A 22,355-nucleotide genomic window follows, 5' to 3' on the forward strand; every position below is an offset into this window, starting at 1 on the left:
CTCCGCCTCCTGTCAGATCAGCGGAAGCATTAGATTCTCATAGGAGCGCGAACCCTACTGTGAACTGCACATGTGAGGGATCTAGATTGCATGCTCCTTATGAGAATCTAATGCCTGATGATCTGAGGTGAAGCTGAGGTGGTGATGCTAGCGCTGGGGAGCAGCTGCAAATACAGATTATCATTAGCAGAGAGATTTGACTGCACAGAGATCATAATAAATCAATTGCTTGCAATTGATTTATCAATTTATCAAAACCCTATCAGTGAGTGGCAAGTGAAAACAAGCCCAGGGCTCCCACTGATTCTGCATTATGGTGAGTTGTATAATCATTTCATTATATATTACAATGTAATAATAATAGAAATAAAGTGCACAATAAATGTAATGTGCTTGAATCATCCTGAAACCATTCCCCCAACCCCCAGTCCATGGTAAAACTGTCTTCCATGAAACCGGTCCCTGGTGCCAAAAAGGTTGGGGACCACTGGCTTATTGGATGTGGGATATGAGAATAAAAAGGAAGTCAGGGTTAAACTTAGGATTTTTGGTCTGAGCAACGAGAAGGATGGAATTTGATTTGTTAAGATGGTGAAGCTTAGGAAAGGAGCTCTTTGGGGGAAGAAAAATGAAGAATTCTGGTGTTAAGAGGGGTGTGACTAAGATGGTGGAGTAGGAAGACCCTGAGTTCACCTCCTCCCACACCAAAATTACAACTATTTACAGAGCAACTATCAATGAGAATGACCTGAAAACTAGCATACAACATTTTCCACAGCTAAAGATATAAAGAAGGAACCACAACAAGATGAGTAGGAGAAGAGAGACATAGTATAGTCAAGACCCACACCTCTGCGTAGGCAGCCCACAGACAGGAGGATAACCACAATCGCAGAAATTCTCCCAAGAGAGCAAGCAGTTTAAGCTCCACATTGGGTTCCCCAGCCCAGGGGTCAGGCACTGAGAATACAAGCCCCCAGAACTCCTGGCTTTAAAGGCCAGTAAGCCTTGCGTACAGGACAGCTGGAGCGCTGTAGGAAACAAAGACTCAGTTCTTAAAGACTGCATGCAAAATCTCACACACTCCAAGTCCCAGCACTGAGGCAGTAATTTTAAAGGAGCCTGGGTCAGACCCACTTGCTGATCTTGAAGTCCCAGAGGCGCAGGAGGTAACTGGGAATCCTGCTGTAAGCATAGACACTGGTGGCAGCAATTTTGGAGAGCTCATATTACCACAAGGACACTGGCGCTAATAAGCCCCACTATGGAATCTGCTCTCTAGCCTATTAGAACTGGGGGATTACCTGCCCACAGCAGGCCAACACCAGCCCTGGGTCCCCTGGACCCCAACACCAGCAACCATGAGACATGGCCCCACCCACCAGCAGGCCAGAAGCCTCCACACAACACCTGGCCTGGCAGACAACTGGGACGGGGCAAGCCCTGCCTACCAGCATGCCGAGAGGAGTCAGCCTCACCACAACAGAAGGGCCCATGCAGCCCACATAGGGGATATCCCTAGAGCACGTAGCTCTTATAACCAGAGAGGAGTGTGCTGTTGCTTGCAGACTCATTGGACCCCATAGGACATCTCCTACATAAGGCCACTTCTCCAAGATTGGGAAATATAACCATCCTACCTAACACATAGAAACAAAAACAGAATTAGACAAATGAGGCAACAGAGGAACATATTACAAATGAAGGAACAAGATAAAACTACAGAGTAGAACTAAGAAAAATGGAGATAAGCAATCTATCTGACAAAGAGTTCAAGGTAACAATCATAAAGATGCTCAATAAACTTTGGAGAAGAGTGGATGAACACAGTGACAATTTTAACATTAGGTTAGAAAATATAAAGAAGACTCGACAGAGCTGAAGAATACAATAACTGAAATTAAAAATACACTAGAGACTTCCCTGGTGGTGCAGTGGTTAAGAATCCATCTGCCAATGCAGGGGACACAGGTTCAAGCCCTGGTCCAGGAAGATCCTACAAGCCGCGGAGCAACTAAGCCCTTGCACCACAACTACTGAGCCTGTGCTCTAGAGCCCGCGAGCCACAACTAGTAAAGGCTGCGCACCTAGAGCCTATGCTCCGCAACAAGAGAAGCCACTGCAATGAGAAGCCCGCACACTGCAACAAAGAGTAGCCCCTGCTCGCCACAACTAGAGAAAGCCCACTCAGCAATGAAGACCCAATGCAGCCAAAAATTTAAAAAAAACAAAAAAGAAAACAAAATATAAAACTCTAGTAGGAATGAACAGCAGATTAGATGATACAGAGAAGTAGATTAGTGAACTGGAAGACAGAGTAGAGGAAATCATGTTAGCAGAACAACAATAAAAAAAAAGAATTTTAAAAAATGAGGACAGTTTAAGAGACCTCTGGGACAATATCGAGACTGCTAACATTCTCACTACAGGGGTCTTAGAAGGAGAAGAGAGAGAGAAAGGGACAAAAGAACTCAGTTGAGGAATAACAGCTGAAAACTTCACTAACCTGGGAAAGAAAACAGACATCCAGGAAGCACAGAGAGTACCAAACAAGATGAACTACATCAAACTAAAAAGTTTTTGTATGGCGAAGGAAACTATCAACAAAGTGAAAAGGCAGCCTATTCAATGGGAAAATATATTTGCAAGTGATACATCTGATAAGGGGTTAATATACAAAATATTCAAAGAATTCATATAACTCATCACCAAAAAACCCCCACAAAACCTGATTTAAAAATAGGCAGAAGACCTGAATAGACATTTTTCCAAAGAAGACATATAGATGGCTAACGAACACCTGAAAATACGTTCAACATCACTAATCATCGGGGAAATACAAATCAAAACCACAATGAGATACCACCTCACACATGTCAGAATGCCTATTATCAAAAAGAAAACAAATAACAGGTGTTGACAAGTCTGTGAGGAAATGGGAGTCTCATACATTGTTGGTAGGAATGTAAATTGGTGCAGCCACTATGGAAAACAGTGGCGGCTGCTCAAAAGTTTAAAAATAGAACTACCAGATGATCTAGTCATTCCACTTCTGGGTACTTTGCCAAAGAAAACAAAAACATTAATCAAAAAGACAAATGCAGCACTATGTTCTCTGAAGCGTTATTCATAATAGTCAAGATACGGAAGCAACTTAAGTGTCCATTGATAGGCGAATGAAAAAAGATTATATATATGTGTGTGTGTGTATATATATATATACACACACACACACACACATATGTATGTATGTATATACACTTGAATATTAGTCAGCCAAAAAAAAAGAATGAAATCTTGCCATTTCTGATGACATGGATGGACCCAGAAGGTATTATGCTAAGTGAAGTAAGTCAGACAAAGACAAATACCACATGATTTCACTCACATATAGAATCTAAAGAACAAAACAAGTGAACAAACAGAACAAAACAGAAACAGACTCACAGATTCAGAGAACAAACATGTAATTGCCAGAGGGGAGGAGCGTGGAGGATAAGTGAAATAGGAGAGGGGAATTAAGAGGTACAAACTTCCAATTACAAAATAAATGAGTCACAGGGATGAAATGAACAGCATGGGGAATATAGTCAATAGTAATTGTAATAAATGTGACTGGTGACAGATGGTAACTAGACTTCTCCTGATGATCACTTTGTAATGTAAAGAAATACTGAATCAGAGGACTTCCCTGGCAGTCCAGTGGTTGTGAATTCGAGCTTCCACTGCAGGAGGCACGGATTCGATCCCTGGTTGGGGAGCTAAGATCCCACATGCCCCACATGCCATGTGGTGTGGCCAAAAAAAAAAAAGAAAAGAAATAGTGAATCACTATGTTGTGCTCCTGAAACGAACACAGTGTTTTGGGTCAAATATACTTCAGTAAGTAAGTAAATAAATAAATAAATAAGAATCCTGGTGTTATGAACTGACTTCTGCGCCCCCCAAATTCTTATGTTGAAGCCCTAATGCCCAGAAACTTAGAATGTGACTATATTTGGAAATTAGGACTTTTAAGAGACAATTAAGGTTAATTAGGTCATAATGATGAGGGCCTAATCCAAACAGACTGGTGTCCCTATAATGAGAGGAAGAGACACCAGGGACAATCACACACAAAGAGGCCATGTGAAGACATAGCAAGGAAGTGGCTACCTGGCCAAGAAGAGAATCCTGAGACAACCAAACCTGCCAACACCTGGATCTCGGACTTCCAGTCTTCAGAACTGTGAGAAAGTAAATTCCTATTGCTTAAGCCATCTAGTCTGTGGAATTTTGTTTTGGCAGTCCTAACAGCCTCATACATCTGGATATATTGACTCTAATAACTGTTTACAGTCATTTAGAGGCTAAATGAATTCTGATATTTCCATAGGTCTTCATTTGCCCACTACTTGGTCACATGTGCTTGCCTACCTGCCTAGGAGGGCCATCGCCATCTACGACACGCTACAGGGAGGGCACACAGACACAGAAGCTTCCTCCTGTAAAGGTATCTTCCTCATCAGATAACTTGTATTTTCTCTTTTCCTTCTGACTTACCTGGCTTTGATTTCTTGATCCTCAAGTTGGTAATCATGCGCCTCTCTCTTCACAGGGTGTAGTTTTACAAGAGCACCATACATTTTTCCCACTGCATTCTTTCAGACAGATTTCAGGCAAAGTCTTAACACTGGGTTCCGGACATCAAGGCAAACACTTGGTAAACTTTCAAACCCCTGATTAAACGTCAAGGGTATTGCTTGCCTTTTCATTCTTCAGTTATCTCCAAGTAAACATATACATACTTTTGCTTCAATTCTTCTCTGTCTCCCTCATGTCACAATTTGAACTCATATTGGCTCCAATATTTCTGACCCTGCAGAGGAGTATAAATTTTATCAGAAGTTGAAAGAACAAGATAGACATAGGAGGCCAGAGACGGAGGAGAGTATTAATTTTCTCCCAAGGTAATTCAATTCTCCACCCCACTTAGCTGGTGCACACCTGGCTTAAAGAGTGAACTTGGATTTTTAGCAGCCCTGTCAAAGCCATTCATAGAAATTGAAGCATTTGCTAAGCAAGAAGTAATGGCTTCATCCCATGTGCCTTTTTCAGTATTGCATTTCAGAGGGTCCATAATTGCCTTGGTGAAATATTGCAAATGATTTCATACTGCAATTAAAATATTTTCACAACTGTCATCAAGGGAACAGTGGAAATAGATTTCTTAGTATGATCAACTAGATAACCCTGAAACTTAATGATGTGTCCCTGGCTTAGAGCAGGTTAGCATGAAATTTAATTTGCAGTAATCTGCCTCAGGTCGGTGGAGGACAAACTAACCTCTAGCTGGAATTTACCCAGCTTCCAGCACACAATAACTCAAGGGTGGCAGCTCCCTAGAATGATGCTTCCCTATGCAAGGAGGCGGGGCGGGGGGGTATATCTCCCCATAAGAAATCATTCACCAAATCCTGTCAATTCTGCCTTTGTTATAACTCGCCCATTCACAACTTCCCTTTCCCACTGCCATCACCCTGCTGGAGGCCCTTGTCACTTTAATTCTGGGCGAGGAAATACCATGCAAATTGGGTTATCCACCTCTCTCCACGGTTCCATCTATACTGCTTATTACCACCAAATGAATCTCCCTAAAGTATGTATTTTTTCATGAGATTTCCCACTGAAAAACATGCAGTGGCATCTTTAACCCAGCATTTGAAAACAGCTACCTATCTAGACTTAGCCTCAATGAGTCATGTTTTTAACTCTTCTACTCTCAAAATAGTTAAAATGATTCCTTAAAGCCTTTCTAATCCTAGCCTTGGCCAAAAGTAAATTCATCCTGGTGCGGACTATGTAAATCCATTGTGTAAGTGCTCAGATCACAATAAGGCATTTCTTCTACTATCTTCAACTTTAGAAAATACATATATTTTAAGAGATTGGACTTTGTAACCCCAGCAGAATACTAGATGTTTGTTACCTGGAGTGGGTGAAATAGATAATAAAGGTCAAGGATGTTGCGTTGAAGCCAGAAATTTAATTAATGTTATTAAAATAAAATTTGAAACACTCTGGTGGGAAACACCAGGGGCCAGCCTTTGCCTTCCACATAGGAAACTGAACAATGGTCTTTGGGAAATCTGACCAGCCCAGGAGAAAAAACTATAAAGATTCTGATCTGAAAATTCTCCAGTGAAAGATGCTGGTTAAATCAATCTACAGTAAGACCACGGTCGAAATGTTCCATGCATGGACACAAAACTTTGAGCTTTTTATGATCCTCTCTTAAGTGTGATCAGACAGTGGCCTAGAATTCCGGAGGAATGCAAATATTAAAGACAGAGCCTAAATAAAGAGGGGAAAACTTGGAGAAAATACTTAGTATGAAAACAGAAGAAAGATTCACATAAAACAATTCTTACTATTGTCCTCAGAGATAAGAAGATATTGCAATCATAAGAGAAGAGAGTACCATAAAAACAAATATTCAGAGAATAGAATGGAGATTTCAGAAGTTTAAAAATAAAAAGATGAAATTAATAACTCAGGAGAATATTTGGGAGATTAATTCGAGGAACTGTCCCAAAGAGTACAAAAGAAGGAAGGGGGAGGGAGGGAGGGAGGGAAAGAGGGAGGAAGGAAGGAAGGAAAGGAAGAAGGGGAGTAGGAAAAAAATAAAGAAAATAAGTGATCAGCCCTCGTGACCTCATATCTGAATCAAAGGAATTCCAGAAACAACAAAGAATGAAAACAGAATGAATAAATTTTACCCAAAAAATAACTAAGTCAATTTCTGGGAACTGAAGGACATGTGGTTACAGAGAGAAAAAGCCCACCATAAGATGCTCCCATATGATGCACGCAGCACTGGAAAACCAAAATAGACACACACACACCACAGCACATCATTATAAAATTTCAGAACCTGGAAGCAAAGAAAAGATCTTCAAAGTGTACAGAGAGAAACATACATATTTTATACAAAGATTTGAGCCACGTTAGAAACTAGAAGACAACAGAGGAGCAATGTCTTCAAAATTCTGAGAGAAAATAATTTCTAACTTCTAATGGCTTAAAATGACAATAATTTTGCTCTTCTTGCATGGTTATGAGAGTTGATGGGTGTCAGTGGAATGATTCTCACTTAACAGCATTCATCCAAGGACATTCAGATGGTAGCTGTAGCTGGAATCATTTGAAGCTTCTCCACTCATAATCTAGTGCCTGGCCTAGAAGAGTTGGTATCAGGTCAGCATCTCTCTCTCTATGTAACTCCTCCTGCCTATCACGTACAGGCTTCTCCGCGGTGTGGCAGGGTACATGACTGCCAGCTCCCACTGGAGCATGCATTCCAAGAGAGCCAGGAAGACCTACCACTCTTCTTAGAGGCAAGGCCCCAAACTGGTTTGGCATCACTTCTGTTATATTATATTGGTCAAAGCAGACACAGGCCAGTTATTTAAGATGATTAAGGAAGAGATTCTGCTCCTTGATGGGAGAATGGTAAACATATACAGGGATGGAAGCAATTGATGGGAGCCATTTTGCAGACAAGCTACTATCACCACCACATGCTGGGAGATTTTCTGGAAACAGCAAGAAGAAACTAACTTTGTACCCACCCTAAAGATACAAAGACCACTGAGGGTTCACTTTTTGCCCATGCTTCCATGTTTCCTTTCACTTTCTCTCTACTTCAGAGATAAATGTAAGTTTTCAAAACCAAAAGCCTGAGTTGCATAATGCTGTAAAAACCTGCATTTATTGCAAATTTTTTAATAATGCAATTTTTGATGAGATCTTTTTGTTTGCTTATTGATTTTTCACCTACCAAATTAGCAAAAATTAAAAAGCATATTCAGAATTTAAAGTGTGATATGAAGGCTGTATTTTCATATTTTATAGTTGGGAATATAATATCAGCAATACAGCAGTATAACAATGAGTATAAAGAATATAAATGAAAGTGACAGTATTCTTTGTCACAATAACTCCCATTTTGGGATATCTATCCCTAGCTAGTTACTTGATATGTGTGGAGAAGAAAAACAATCTTTATAAAAAAGTATATTGTTGCCTAATTATTTATAATGGCAACATTTTGGAATAACTTAAGTGCCCAAAAGTGGAAATATGGATAATAACCTTGGTACACCAATCTAATGGATTTTATGTAATCATATAAAAATATATTTATAAATGATTTATAATATGGAAATATTTTTGTTTCAATGACAAATTAAAAAAACACAAAATCATAGAGAAAGCATAATCACAGATATGCAATACATATGAAAAGCTATGCCAGGGGAAAAGGGGCCAGGAAAAAAATCACCAAAAGATCAACAATGTTTAGATCACTGGATGATCGAACTATGAGTAAGTCATTATCTTTTTCTGACTTGTCTTTATTTCCAAATTTCTATAATGACAATGGCATTCATGTTCCTTAAAGGATGAGTGTGGCATTTCTCACCTTCCCTCTTTGCTTATTATATAATCAAGCAGCCCTTAAGAAGACATCATTTTGGCAAATAGAAGGAGGTCATTTTCTCTAATCACTTCACCAGGGAGAAAAAAAAAAACAAATGAAGATGTCGGGCACTTAACCCTACGGAAGTAGAGTCCCTCCCTCTATATTGGGTCTAAACTAAAAAATGGCCTTTTAATACTGAAGTATGATGTCATTCTTCATACTTCAGAAACTCCAGGCATTTGTTAAAAGTTCAAAAGCCCTGAGGAGTAGGAGATAGATGGGCTTTAAATCATCGAAACACTATTTCATAGGCTGATAGCAAATCATAAATGATTCTGGAGTCTGAAATTTTTGCTCCTTTATAGACCTTGGCTGTAATTTGAGCAGAACTTAGATGAGTTTCTCCTGAAAGTTCAGACTCTAAAATGTTTATGAACATGTTCCAATTCAACTCAAGGAGCATTTATTAGATAGCATGAAAACATTCTGTAAACCTGACATGCTAGAGAGAGGCGAGGAATATATTATAAACCCATACTGTGGGTGCAGCTCTGCCCAAGCAACCCAGGCAGGCGGGGGTCACCCAGAGAGGCAGGAGTGTCCTGATCGCATAGTGTCCCCATAACCCAGTGCCACCGTGAGAGGACAGTGGGGTGTTTTCCCCCCTCTGAGAAAGGGGAGTAAAAATAGTGTAAGCTTAACACATTGTGCCTTTAGTTGTAAAAAAGCAATGCATTTGGCCATATCCCAAAAGGTGATATCTGCTGCTTCATGAAGTCCCATGTTTGACAACAAAGATTAAAGCTTTACTTGTTTTCTTAGGCATCTTAAAATGAAGTTAGGCTTTTCACAACTTGCCATCTCATTTTTCTAAGGAAAAATTATAGGCTAAATTATAACACAGAGCCTCTTGGCAGGAGATATTCCAGGTCATAGAGTAGACATTTAATTGTTACATCTATCAATGCTGGAGCATGTGTTGGGGTTGAGTATGGCCCTGGTGGCCTTTGTCCATAGGGACTGAGTCATTCATTCTCACAGAGCAGAGCTGATGCTATATATATTACACTCATGACCCTGTATAATTTGTGCGGCCCAGTAGGAAACAAAAATGTGGGCCCCTTGTTTTTAAAAGTATTAGGAATTTCAAGATGGCGAGAAGGGCATTAAACCATTAAGCCCTGGAGCCCTTCTGAGCATAAGCCTTTCTCAGGGTGAGGCCCTTTTGAGTCAGGGTCCCCTATGACGGCCCAGGTCACATGCCCATGAAGTTGGCCTTGATGATACCTATCCTTCCAGACTTGCATCCCATATTCCTTCTCTGAATCATCTAATAAGACTCTCAATCTATAACCACACCCTAGGCTGGTCCTGGGCACATTTATAACTATTGGCTTCTGTTTCCATCTCTCTTCTCCTTCTTGCCCTCCTTCCCCTGATTCCCAGAAGCTGGCTATTCTCTGCTATTACATGATTGCTCAGAATCTTCCTTCATGACATCCCACACAGGCCAGACTCTCCAGAGAAGATCCCTATTTAGGCAGTACAACCTTTTATCTTTAAAAACTGGCTAGATTGAACTCCATGTTTTCACATCAGAAAAAAAAAATTGACAATGCCAATGGAAGATGTCTCCCAGAATATATGCATTTAACCAAGATTACAGAATGTGCAAAACTTAATGTGAGAAGACTAAGAAGGCAGAATTGTCAGTTCTCCCAAAGGTCAACTGGGAGGATTCTTAGGAATAAAGGGTTTGATTACACCAAATAGCGCCCCCTGTCTACAGCTGTGAATAATCACATCTAACCATGCCACTGGGTTTTTTTTTCTCTTAAATGGTCTTCTTCTAGAGCACAAATAAGGAGCTCAACAGAGAGACACTTTAACTGTCAGCATGTAACAAAATGATGAGCCATCTTGTTGTAAAGTGGCTTAATTCCAAGAGAAAATTGTGTACATGGTTAACAAATATCCATTGAGCACCTAATTTTCACTACTCATTACAGGATTATATCCAGCCCAAATATTATGTAGACATGGTTTGCCATACCAGTTATCTCAGGTTAGGTTCCTTGAGAAGCAGACTCTGAGATGGGGTTTAACAGCCAAGTCATTCACTAGGGAAAGCCCTTGAGATCGCACCTGAAGAATTAAGGGAAAGGAAGCAGGATTGTGCATGGGGAGAAATAAAACTGCAATACAGGTCAAATGATAACTTTAGCCAATCCCATTAGGGTCTCCGGAACTAGAAACCACATTCAGAGTGACCCCAAGTAGGAGCAAAAAACCCTAGCATCCCTCAGTCATTGAGTATGGGCAATCACAGAAAAGCATGGCTCTTTTCAACTGAGACAATCTCTGAAGAGGCTCACACGTGCATCCACCACACCAGTTGTTAAAATACTGAAATACTCTTACTGTGTCTAGTATAATCAGCCTTGGCCCTGCAGTCCAGGCCACCCCAGCATCTTCAAACCACCAAAAATGATCTAAGCTTATGACTAGCATCTGTTCTGATTGACCAAGTGCCCATGCTATGCTTCTCGTTAAATATTTTGAATATCACTTCTGGACCAGTAAGAATATCAGCTAAGGGAATTCCCTGGCGGTCCAGTGGTTAGGACTCGGTGCTTTCACTGCCAGGGCCCAGGTTGGATCCCTGGTCGGGGAACTGAAATCCTGCAAGCCACGTGGTTCGGCCAAAAAAAAATAAAGAATGTCAGCCAAGATGGAAGGGTAGGACCATGATAAGGAAAACTAAGGTCTGTACGTAGAGCCAGCTGACATAGTCTTGAGAAAACTTAAATTTGGTCTGATTGCCTATAGGAAGCTGAAAAGAATCCTATGTAAAAATACTGTTAACTAAAGGTAAAGTTTCTTTGAAATTGGTATTCTGGATAAATTACAAAAGAGAATCTTAGAGACAAATAAACTGTAAGGGAGAAAAAGGAGGAGGGAACCCTATAGATTTAAAGAGATTTAAGAAACACAGCAATGAATTACAAAGTACATTTCTTATTGGATCCTCATTCAAAACACCTGGACAAAATTCAGACAATGGAAAAATCTAAATGCAGATTGTACAAAGATCCTCAAATTTTAGAGGTACATACTAAAATAGTTATGAAAATGATAAGATTTCACAAACTTGCTTCAAAATAATTTTGGGAAAAGAATGGGTATTGTTATACATGAAACAAGATTGGCCATGAGTTAACAATTGTTGATACTGAGTAATGAGCACATGGGGGTTTATTATGCTCTCTTTTTACTCTTCTGTTTATTTGAAATTTCCCATAACAAAAATTTTAAAATAAAATGAAGTAGAAAGGTAAATATTGTTTGCCTGTGTAAAACTAAAATGATTGAAATTTGTATGTAGCAGAAAGTTTTTCATGTCTCATAAACAGTGAAACCAGTCTTATGGTCTTGATTTCCACCGGTCAGCTGTGCATCAGCTTCAAATCCTGTGACATGTAAAAGTAAGCGGGACATGGGAAATTGCCATCAGATGCGGGTCTTCCCATCATTGAAGCAAGTAGCTGAAGGTATGTTACAGATGTTACACAATGTTTCCTGAGATTCTCTGAGCTGGCCTCCAAGGGGCTCTATTATCTACATTAGTATCCTCAAGCTCATTCCATGATTTGGCTCACTTTTTTCTCTTGTCCAAGCTCTGTTACCCCCCGTTATTCAAATTCCCTGTGGACAGGTGTCTAGCCCAACAAATGTTTAAATGTGGTTGGGAAGATAAGCCCAAATGACACCACAAAGCTGTAATACCAGGTGTGACAGAACACGCTCCCCCAATATCCATTTTTTCTCTCTTCCTTCCCAATAGCATTTCAAAATGCATAATTTAAAATCCTCACCTTTCCAGCCTCTCTTACAAGAGGGTTGGCCATATGACATAGCCCTGGCCAGTGAAAATTAAGTGAAAGATTCTGAAAGGGGATTCTGGGAATACTCTTTCAAAAAAACAACAAACTCATTTCATTCTTCCCTTTCCAGTTTTCCTGCATGGATTGTGGCATGGTAATGATACCTAGTGTTGCAACTGCCATATTGCAACCACGGGAACAAAAGGCACATGCTAAAGATGACAGAGCAGGAACTTAGAAAAGGAGACTTTTTCATCAATCAGCTGATGTGAAGTACCATGAAGTGCCTACTCCCCAGTCCTTATGATATGAAAAAACTGGATCCCTATTTTCTTACGCTATTGCCATGAGATTTCTGCTGTATGAAGCTAAAAGCAATCCCTAACTGATATATGAGATTATTAAATGTCCAAACTGTGAAAAATATGACCCTTATTAATAAATTCCCAGGGAAAAACTCAAGGTCGAAAAATTAAATCTACATTGTTTTGTAAGTATAAACCAAAGACAGTAAAGTAAAAATGTTATCCTCAAAATTTCTCAGTTTGCATGATCTCGGTAGAAAGTCTGCAACCCAAAGTCTGGGCATTACAGATGTCTCTTCTACCATCAATATTCTATGTACGTGTGACTCAGTTTAACAGTCGTTTATTGAAAACATACTACATGCCCACCTTTCATTTGTGCTGGAAGAAAGAAGAGATGTGTACTGTAAGCTACTAATATGAGAAACATACTTTCATTGGAGAGAGAAACACACAAACGTCCTGGTTTAAAATAAAAAATGTATTGTAGCATCCTATTACCCACACTCCAAGTACTATAAAAAGCCAGAATAAAGCAGCCCATATTCTGCCTTTGTGCAAATTAGAAAAATGTGCCTCTTACAGGGACCATCTTACTGCTATCTGATATATATTACATAAATATACAAGTATCATATACAAAACATGTGATGTAATGAGCACCCCTAGAGATGTGCAGTGTACAACCTGCACAGGGATCCGTCCAATCTGGAATAAGAAGAAATCATCTCGGACTCAAGAAGTCAGAGATGTCACATACGGGAACGGTTCTGAATTAAGCCCTCAATATATTTGTTAGGAAAAATAGAAGATAAGTCAAATTTTGTGTTTTACGGATTTTAGATTACATCTTCATCATTTCAAGAAAGAATGTCTACTCTCAGAAAACTATAAAGGATACCTCTGATCCAGATCCCTCCATCCTGCAAAGTCTGCAAAGGTAAAGAACTTTTTAATCGTGCTATTAGAAATCCACAGATGCCAGACTTCCCTGGTGGCGCAGTGGTTAAGAATCTGCCTGCCAATGCAGGGGACACGGATTCGAGCCCTGGTCCAGGAAGATCCCACATCCCACGGAGCAACTAAGCCCATGCGCCACAACTACTGAGCCTGCGCTCTAGGGCCCACGAGCCACAACCACTGAAGCCCGCGCGCCTAGAGCCCATGCTCCACGACAAGAGAAGCCACCGCAATGAGAAGCCCTCGCACCGCAACGAAGAGTAGCCCCCGCTCGCCGCAACTAAAGAAAGCCCGTGTGCAGCAACAGAGACCCAACGCAGCCAAAAATAAATACATAAATAAATACATTTATTTTAAAAAAAGAAAGATATCCACAGATGCCTAATCTCCCATGCCATAAGAAAATTCACTCACAGAGTGACAGTAAACAAAATTTCAGAAGAGATTTTTATGGTGTCAAGAATCACACACTTACAGGGAAATGAACATATGCAAGGGAAGCAGAGTAGTGATTATGCGGCCAGTGATACTCCATGTGCAGCTGTGAATGTCAGCACTGCCACGGTGAGTCTGCAGCACTCCTGGCTGAAACACCCAAGTCAGGGGTTTTATTTGAGAAAAAAAAAAAAAAAGAATATAACTTTTAACCCCCTCCCGAACAAGACTATAACAAAGCAGCGGGACTTGATTTAATGACAATTTCCAAGTAAAATGCTCATTTGAGGGCTCTGGAAAATACCCTTCTGGATATCTCTATGGTTCCTTTCAGATTAAAAATGGGAATGATCTCATCCTTGGGTGGGATCAGGTGGAAATTCATTTCTAGGTAGGTGAAGTCAAGTGTACTCAGTTTGATAGGGCATCCAATCACCTGAGAATTTTTCAAAGCAAAAGAATTCTCAGCTCAGCTCACTCCTTTCATCTCTAAATGGAACTAAGAATCTGTAATTTTTAATAAATTCCCCACATGACTCAGGTGTTAGTCAGTGCTGCAGTAGACAGACAGAGTAACCTTCTAAAAAACTAAGCCACATAATTATCCTGTTTCACGTTTATTTTTCTACAGGGCAGTGTTTCCCCACCTTTCTTGGGTCATGTCACTCATTGAAAATAGTCATATTTATAAAGCACACTGGGTAAATGGATGGATGAGACATTCATAGCCAAAGGCAAAAGATCTGAGGGGTCTTGACATTGTAGTCTCTGACCAGCCCCCGAAAGGCTGAAGAAATAAGGACCCTGGCTTACCTATAACTCATTCAAGGAAGAGGAGGAAATCTCATGACAGGTATTTGTAACTCAGAAAAAGAAAGGAGCCAAGACATTGGGGCCTAATTAGTTTTCCTCAATCCCAGAAGGCTTTAGTCCTTCTTAAGCAATAAGAAAAAATTTTATACCTAATATTGCTCTGCCTACACTATGTTTAGAAAAGATCTAAGTTCCGTTCCCTCTGGCTTGGCTTTTAGTATAGAAACCCCAGCTCCCAATGAAACTTGGCTACTGAAAATCAGAAGCATGAATTTTAGACTTGTATCTAGGTATGGACTTTAAAACTTTAAAAACTCTGCTTTGAAACTTAAAGACTACAGAGACTGCTTTGTTCTGGGTGGAATCCACCTTCCACTTCCCTGAACAGTACATTTCAGCTTCAAGGCAAATGCCTTAACATAGAATACAGTGGGGAAATTTATTACACATTGTATTATTTATTCATGTACTAGGTGAAGAGGTGATATTTCAGTAACATAGAAAGACACAACACAATGAACCTTGATACAAACCAGACAATTACATATACTTGAGGAGAAGAATATGCAAAACGTTCTGGGAGGTCTTTAATTAAAGTGATTCTCCTAAGAAAAAAGTCAAGAAATATTTGGGGGCTGTTAACCTGATATTTACTTGAAAATATTTCTTATAAGAACATTATTTTTTATTTCAGTAACAGGTTCTATACACACAAGACACAATAATGCTTTGTTAATTTAACCATTGTTAACGAACAAGAGTGATATGAATTTTCCAGATAACTGTGGTCCACCTCCTAAAGCCCTAATTCTAATTTTCTGCTTTATTATTTAACTTTAAATTTTCTTCTACCAAATATAAAAGCAAGACATGCTCACTGTGAGGGAAAAAATAAATCATATAACAAAGTATAAAAGAAGAAAAAATAGATAAAATCTCATTACCTAAGCACATTACTAACACTTTAGATACATCATCCAGACATTTTTACACACATGGATATTAATGCACAGAGTAATACAATTTCTAAAAGTATTATTTAATATTGATGGTATTTGGTAGCCTGCTTGATATATTAAACATTATATAATGGACACTGAAAGAGAAAGATTTTGAAAGTTTTCCCTAACTTATTTAAAGAAGAATATTGATTGTAGATTAGTTTTTAGTTTTCCCTATTATAAATGACCTGGCTATGAGCATCTGTGCACATAGGTTTTTGCACATGCCTTCAGGTATTCCCATAGGATTCAGATTCCTAGAAGCAGGATGCCTGGAGCAAAGTGTGTGTATAGTTAACAATTTGATATATATCACCTAAGTGACTCCTAGATGGCTTCTGTCACTACATGAATGAGAATGAGAATGAGAATGAGAATGAGAATGACCATATCCCAACACTGCCACCAACCCAACATTTTATATTCTGCCAATCTATAAAATGTTTTGATTGAACTTGAATATTACTTTTATGTTTATCAAGTACCTCTATTTCTTCTTTAAAAAATTTCCTGTTGATATGCATATCTTTTTCTCATTAATTAGAAAAAGCTTTTATAGATTACTGATATAACCCCTTGTCTGTTATACATGTGGCAAACTTTTATTTTTCCTGTTTTAATTTGTTTCTGACTTTTTAATTTATTATACAGTAACATCTATAAAAGATTCTCCCTGTTCTAATATTTGTGTCATGCTTAGAAAATTCTCCCAAACCCCAAGGTTATAAAAAATTTTATAAAACATGTAATAATAAATAAGAATAATACACACAAACAACTTTTTAAAAATTTTAAGCCACCTTGATTCATTTATGTAAAAGTGCAAGAAAGAGAAACAATATTTTCTCTCTGAAAACAACAAATGGTTTGTCAATTGTACCAACTTCATCTAATAAACAAACTCAATCTTTCTCCACTGATTTGAAAGACCTCTTTTGTCACATACTAACTTCCATATATTCCTGCAGCACTGTTCCATATATATACACACACACATATATAAACATATATACATATGTGTATATGTATACATATTTAATTTATATTTATATGTACATATATATACATTTATAGATAGCCTTCTTTTCCTGATTTAAAATTGGAATTTTGATTTAGATTACATAATGATATAGATTCATTTATAGAAAATTTATATTCACATTATTTATTCTTTCTACCCCAAAACATAAAATACATGATGCTCAGTAGTTCTCATCTGTAGTATCATAAGCTGAGTTGTTCAACATCTACATATGATAATTCTAACCCTTGCATTATGTATTTTCTAACACCTGCTGTTTCTGTTGGTTCTCTTTTTCCCAGCTTTATTAAAAGAAGATTGACCTATAACGTGTAAATTTAACATGTACAATGCGATGACTTGATACCTGTATATATTGAGAAATGTTTACCACAATAAAGTTAGTTAACCCATCCTTCCCTTCACATAATTACCATTTTGTTCTTGCTGTTATGGGGAGAACATTGAGCTCTACTCACAGAGCAACTTTCAAGCATACAATACAATATTGTTAACTAGACTCACCATGGTGGACATTAGATCCCTGGAACTTATTGATCTTTTAACTGAAAGTTTGTACCCTTTGACCAACATCTCTCCATTTCTCCCAACTCCCAATCCCTAGCAAACTCCTATTTCTATGAGTTCGATGTTTTTAGATGCCATGTATAAGTGAGATCATATAGTATTTTGTCTTCCTCTGTCTGACTTATTTCACTTAGCATAACGCCCTCAGGGTCCATCAGTGTGGTCCCAAATAGCAGATTTCCTTCTTCTTATACCTGAATAATATTCCATTGTGTAAATATACACCACAGTTTTTAAAATTAATTTATGTATTTATTTTTGGCTGTGTTGGGTCTTCTTTTCTGTGCGAGGGCTTTCTCTAGTTGCGGCGAGCGGGGGCCACTCTTCATCGCGGTGCGCGGGCCTCTCACTGTCACAGCCTCTCTTGTTGCAGAGCACAGGCTCTAGACGCGCAGGCTCAGTAGTTGTGGCTCACGGGCCTAGTTGCCCCGCGGCATGTGGGATCTTCCCAGACCAGGGCTCGAACCCGTGTCCCCTGAATTGGCAGGCAGATTCTCAACACTGCACCACCAGGGAAGCCCTACACCACATTTTTTTAATCTGTTCATGCACTGATGTACACTTAGATTTTCTCCACGTCTGGCTATTGTGAATAATGTTGCCATGCAGGTGGGAGTGCAAATCTCTTTTCAACATGTGGTTTCATTTCCTTTGGATATATATGTAGAAGTGCGATTACTAGATCATATGGTAGTTTTATTTTTAATTTTTTGAAGAACCTCCATAATGTTTTTCATAGTGAGTGTATCAATTTGCATTCCCACTATCAGTGCATGAGGGGTCACTTTTCTCCACATACTCACCAGCATTTATGTCTTATCGTTTTGACAATAACCATTCTAACAGGTATGAGATGACATCTTATTGTGTGTTTGATTTGCATTTCCCTCATGATTCATGGTGTTAGGCACCTTTTTATGTACTTGTTGGCCATTTGTACATCTTCTTTGGAGAAATGTCTATTCAAATCCTCTGCTTATTTTTAAATCAAATGGTTTGGGTTTTGTTGCTGTTGTTGCTGTTACTGAGTTGTATGACTTCCTTATTTGTTTTGGATATTAATCCCCTATCAGATATGTGGTTTGCAAATATTGTCTATCATTCTATAGGTCACTTTTTCATTTTGTTGGTTGTTGCTTTTGCTTTCCAGAAGCTTTTAAGTTTAATGTAGCATCACTTCTTGATTTTTATTTTTGTTGCTTGTGCTTTTGGTGTCACATCCAAAAAATCATTGCCAAGACTGATGTGAAGAAGCTTACTGCCTCTGTTTTCTTCTAAGAGTTTTACAGTTGCAGGTCTATGTTTAAGTCCTTAATCCACTTCAAGTTAATTTTAGTGAGGTCCAATTTCATTCTTTTGTATGAGAATATCCAGTTTTCCCACCACCACTTATTGAAGGGACTATCCTTTCCCCATTGTATATTCTTGGCTCTCTTGTCTAATACTAGGTACTGTATATGTGAGGGTTTATTTCTGGGCTCTCAATTCTGTTCCATTCTGTCTGTTTTTATACTAGTACCATACTGTTTTTAGTACTAGAGCTTTGAAATATAGTTTAAAATCAGGATGTGTGATACATCCAGCTTTTGCTTTCCGAAGATTTCTTTGGATATTTGAGATCTTTTGTGGTTCTATACAAATTTCAGGATTTTTTTTTTCTGTGAAAAATACCACTGGAATTTTGACAGGGATTGCATTGAATCTATAGCTGGCTTTGGATAATGTAACATTTTAACAATATTAACTCTTTCTATCCATAAACAGGGGCTATCCTTCCATCTATTTATGTTTTCTTCAATTTCTTTCATTAGTGTCTTATAGTTTTCAATTTAGAGCTTTCATTTTCTTGGATATACTTATTTCTCAGTATTTTATTTATTTTTTGGTACTATTGTAAATACAATTGTTTTCTTAATTTCTTTTTGCAGGCAGTTAATTAATTCTTAGTGTATAGAAACACAACTGGTATTTGTATGTTGATTTTCTATCCTAAAACTCTACTGAATTTGTTTATCAGTTCTAACAATGTGTTGGTGGAGTTTTTAGGATTTTCTACATACAGGATTATGTCATCAGCAGACAGAGACAATTTTACTTCTTCCTTTCTGATTTGGATGCCTTTTATTTCTTTTTCTTGCCTAATTGCCCTGGATAGAACTTCCAAGACTATGTTGAATAGGAGAGGTGAGAATGGGCACTCTTGTCATGCTCCTGATCTTAGAAGGAGAGCTTTCAACCTTTCATTGTTAAGTGTGATGTTAGGTGTGGGTTTGTCATTTATGGTATTTACTATGTTGAGATATGTTTATGTGCAATTTGTTGAGAGTTTTCATCATGAAAGGATGCTGAATTTGTCAAAGCTTTTTCTGCACCTATTGAGATGATATGATTTTTGGTTTGCATTTTATTAATGTGGTATATCACCTTTATTGATTTTTGTATATTGAACCATCCTTGCATCCTAGGGACAAATCCCACTTGATCGAGGTGTATTTTCCTGTTACGGTGCTGTTGAATTTGGTTTAGTAACACTTCGTTGAGAATTTTTGTATCTATATTTTTCAGGGATATTAGCCTGTAGGTTTTTTTCTTGTAGTATCCTTATCTGTTTTTGGAATCAGGGCAATGCTGGCTTCATAAAATGAGTTTAGAAGTGTTACCTCCTCTTCAATTTTGGGGGGAGAGTTTGAGAAGAATTGGCATTTTCCTTCTTTAAATGTTTGGCATAATTCACCTGTGAAGCCATTTATTTTGGGGTAGTTTTGATTACAGATTCAATCTCCTTACTTGTTATTGTTCTGTTCAGAGTTTCTATTTCTTCACTATTAAGATTTTAGGTTGTACGTTTCTTCTAGGTTGTTCAGTTTGATGGAGTATAATTGTTCACAGTAGTCTTTTATGGTTCTTTATATTTCTGTGGTATAGTTGTATTGTCTCCTCTTTCATTTATAATTTTATTTATTTAAGCACTCTCTTTTTTCTTGGTAAGTTTAACTTAAAGTTTGTCAGTTTTGTTTATCTTTTCAGTAATTCAACTTTTTTTATTTTTTGGCCTCACCATGCAGCTTGTGGGATCTTTGTTCACTGACCAAGGATTGAACCCATGCTCCCTGCATTGGAAGCCCAGAGTCTTAACAACTGGACCATCAGGGAAGTCCCTAAACTTTTTGTTTTGTTGATCTATTATTTTTCTGGCCTTGTTTTGCTAGTTCCTTGAGGTGTAAAGTTAGGTTGTTTATTTGAGATCTTTCTTTTTTTAAAGTAGGTAATTATTGCTATAAATTTCCATCTTAGCAGTGCTTTTGCTGCATCCCATAAGTTTTGTTATGTTGTGCTTCCATTTTCATTTGCCTCAAAATATTTTTTTATTTTTCTTTTGATTTTATCTTTGAACCGTTGGTTGTTCAGAAATGTGTTGCTCAATTTTGACTTATTTGTGAATTTCCCAGTTTCCTCCTGCCTTTGACTTCTAGTTTCATACCATTGTGGTCAGAAAAGATCCTTGGTATGATTCAATCTTTTCAAATTTGCTAAGACTTGCTTTGTGACTTAACATATATGATCCATCCTAGGGAATACTACATGTGCACTTGAGAAGAATGTGTATTCTGGTGCTATTAGATGGAATTATCTGTTACGTTCATTTGGTCTAAGGTATAGTTCAATTCCAATGTGTCTTTATGGATTTTCTGTCTGGATGATCTATCCATTGTTAAACTGGGGTACTGAAATCCCCTGCTATTATTGTATTGCTGTCTATTTCTCCCTCCAGGTCTGTTAATTTGATTTATATACTTTGATTCTCTTATGTTAAGTGCATAAATATTTATAAAAGTTATATCCTCTTGTTGAATTCACACCTTTATCATTATATAATGATCTTAGTCTCCTATTATAGTTTTTTATGTAAAGTCTATTTTGTCTGATATAACTACTTCTTCACTCTTTTGGTTTCTATTGGCATGGAATATCTCTTCCTAACCCTTCACTCTGAGCCTGTGTGTGTCTTTGAAGCTGAAGCGTGTCTCTCTCAGGCAGCATTTATTTGAGTCTTGCTTTTTTATCCGTGGAGCCGCTCTGTGACTTTGGATTGGAGAATTTGGTCCATTTACATTTAAAGTAATGATTGATAGGTATGGACTTGCTACTGTCATCCTGTTAATTGTTTTCTAGCTGTTTTATAGTTCCTTTGTTCCCTCTTCCTCTCTTGCTGTCTTTCTTTGTGAATTGATGACTTTCCACAGTGGTATACTTTAATTCCCTTCTCTGTATCTTTTCTGTATCTACTATAGGTTTTTATTTAGTGGTTACCCTAAGGCTTACTTGAAACATCATTATATATGTGTGTGTATATATATATATATATATATAACAGTCTATTTTAAGCTGATAACAATTTAACTTCTATTGCATACAATAACTTTATTCTTTTACCCCCCCACACACACATACTTGATGTTACAATTTGCATATTTTTATACTGTGTATCTCTTAACAAATTATTATAACTATGGCTATTTTTAATACTTTTGTCCTTTAACCTTTATACTAGAGTTAACACACCACCGTATTGCAGTATTAGAGGAGTCTGAATCTGACTATATACTGACCTTTACCATTGTGTTGTATACTTTCACATGTGTTCAAGTTACTAATCAGCATTCTTTAATTTCAGTTTGAAGAACTCCTTTCAGTATTTCTTGAAATGCAGGCTAGTGGTGGTGAATTCCCTCAGATTTTGTTTGTCTGGAAAAGTCTTTATCTCACCTACATTTCTGAAGGACAACTTTGCTGGGTAAAGTATTCTTGCTTTTCTTTTTTCTTTTAGCGCTTTGACTATATCATCCCACTCACACTTGGCCTGCAAGGTTTCTGCTAGAAATC

The sequence above is a fragment of the Aethalodelphis obliquidens genome, unplaced genomic scaffold (assembly GCF_003676395.1).
Source record: "Aethalodelphis obliquidens isolate GAN/ISIS:26980383/991018 unplaced genomic scaffold, ASM367639v1 scaffold2, whole genome shotgun sequence".
Lineage (NCBI taxonomy): Eukaryota > Metazoa > Chordata > Mammalia > Artiodactyla > Delphinidae > Aethalodelphis > Aethalodelphis obliquidens.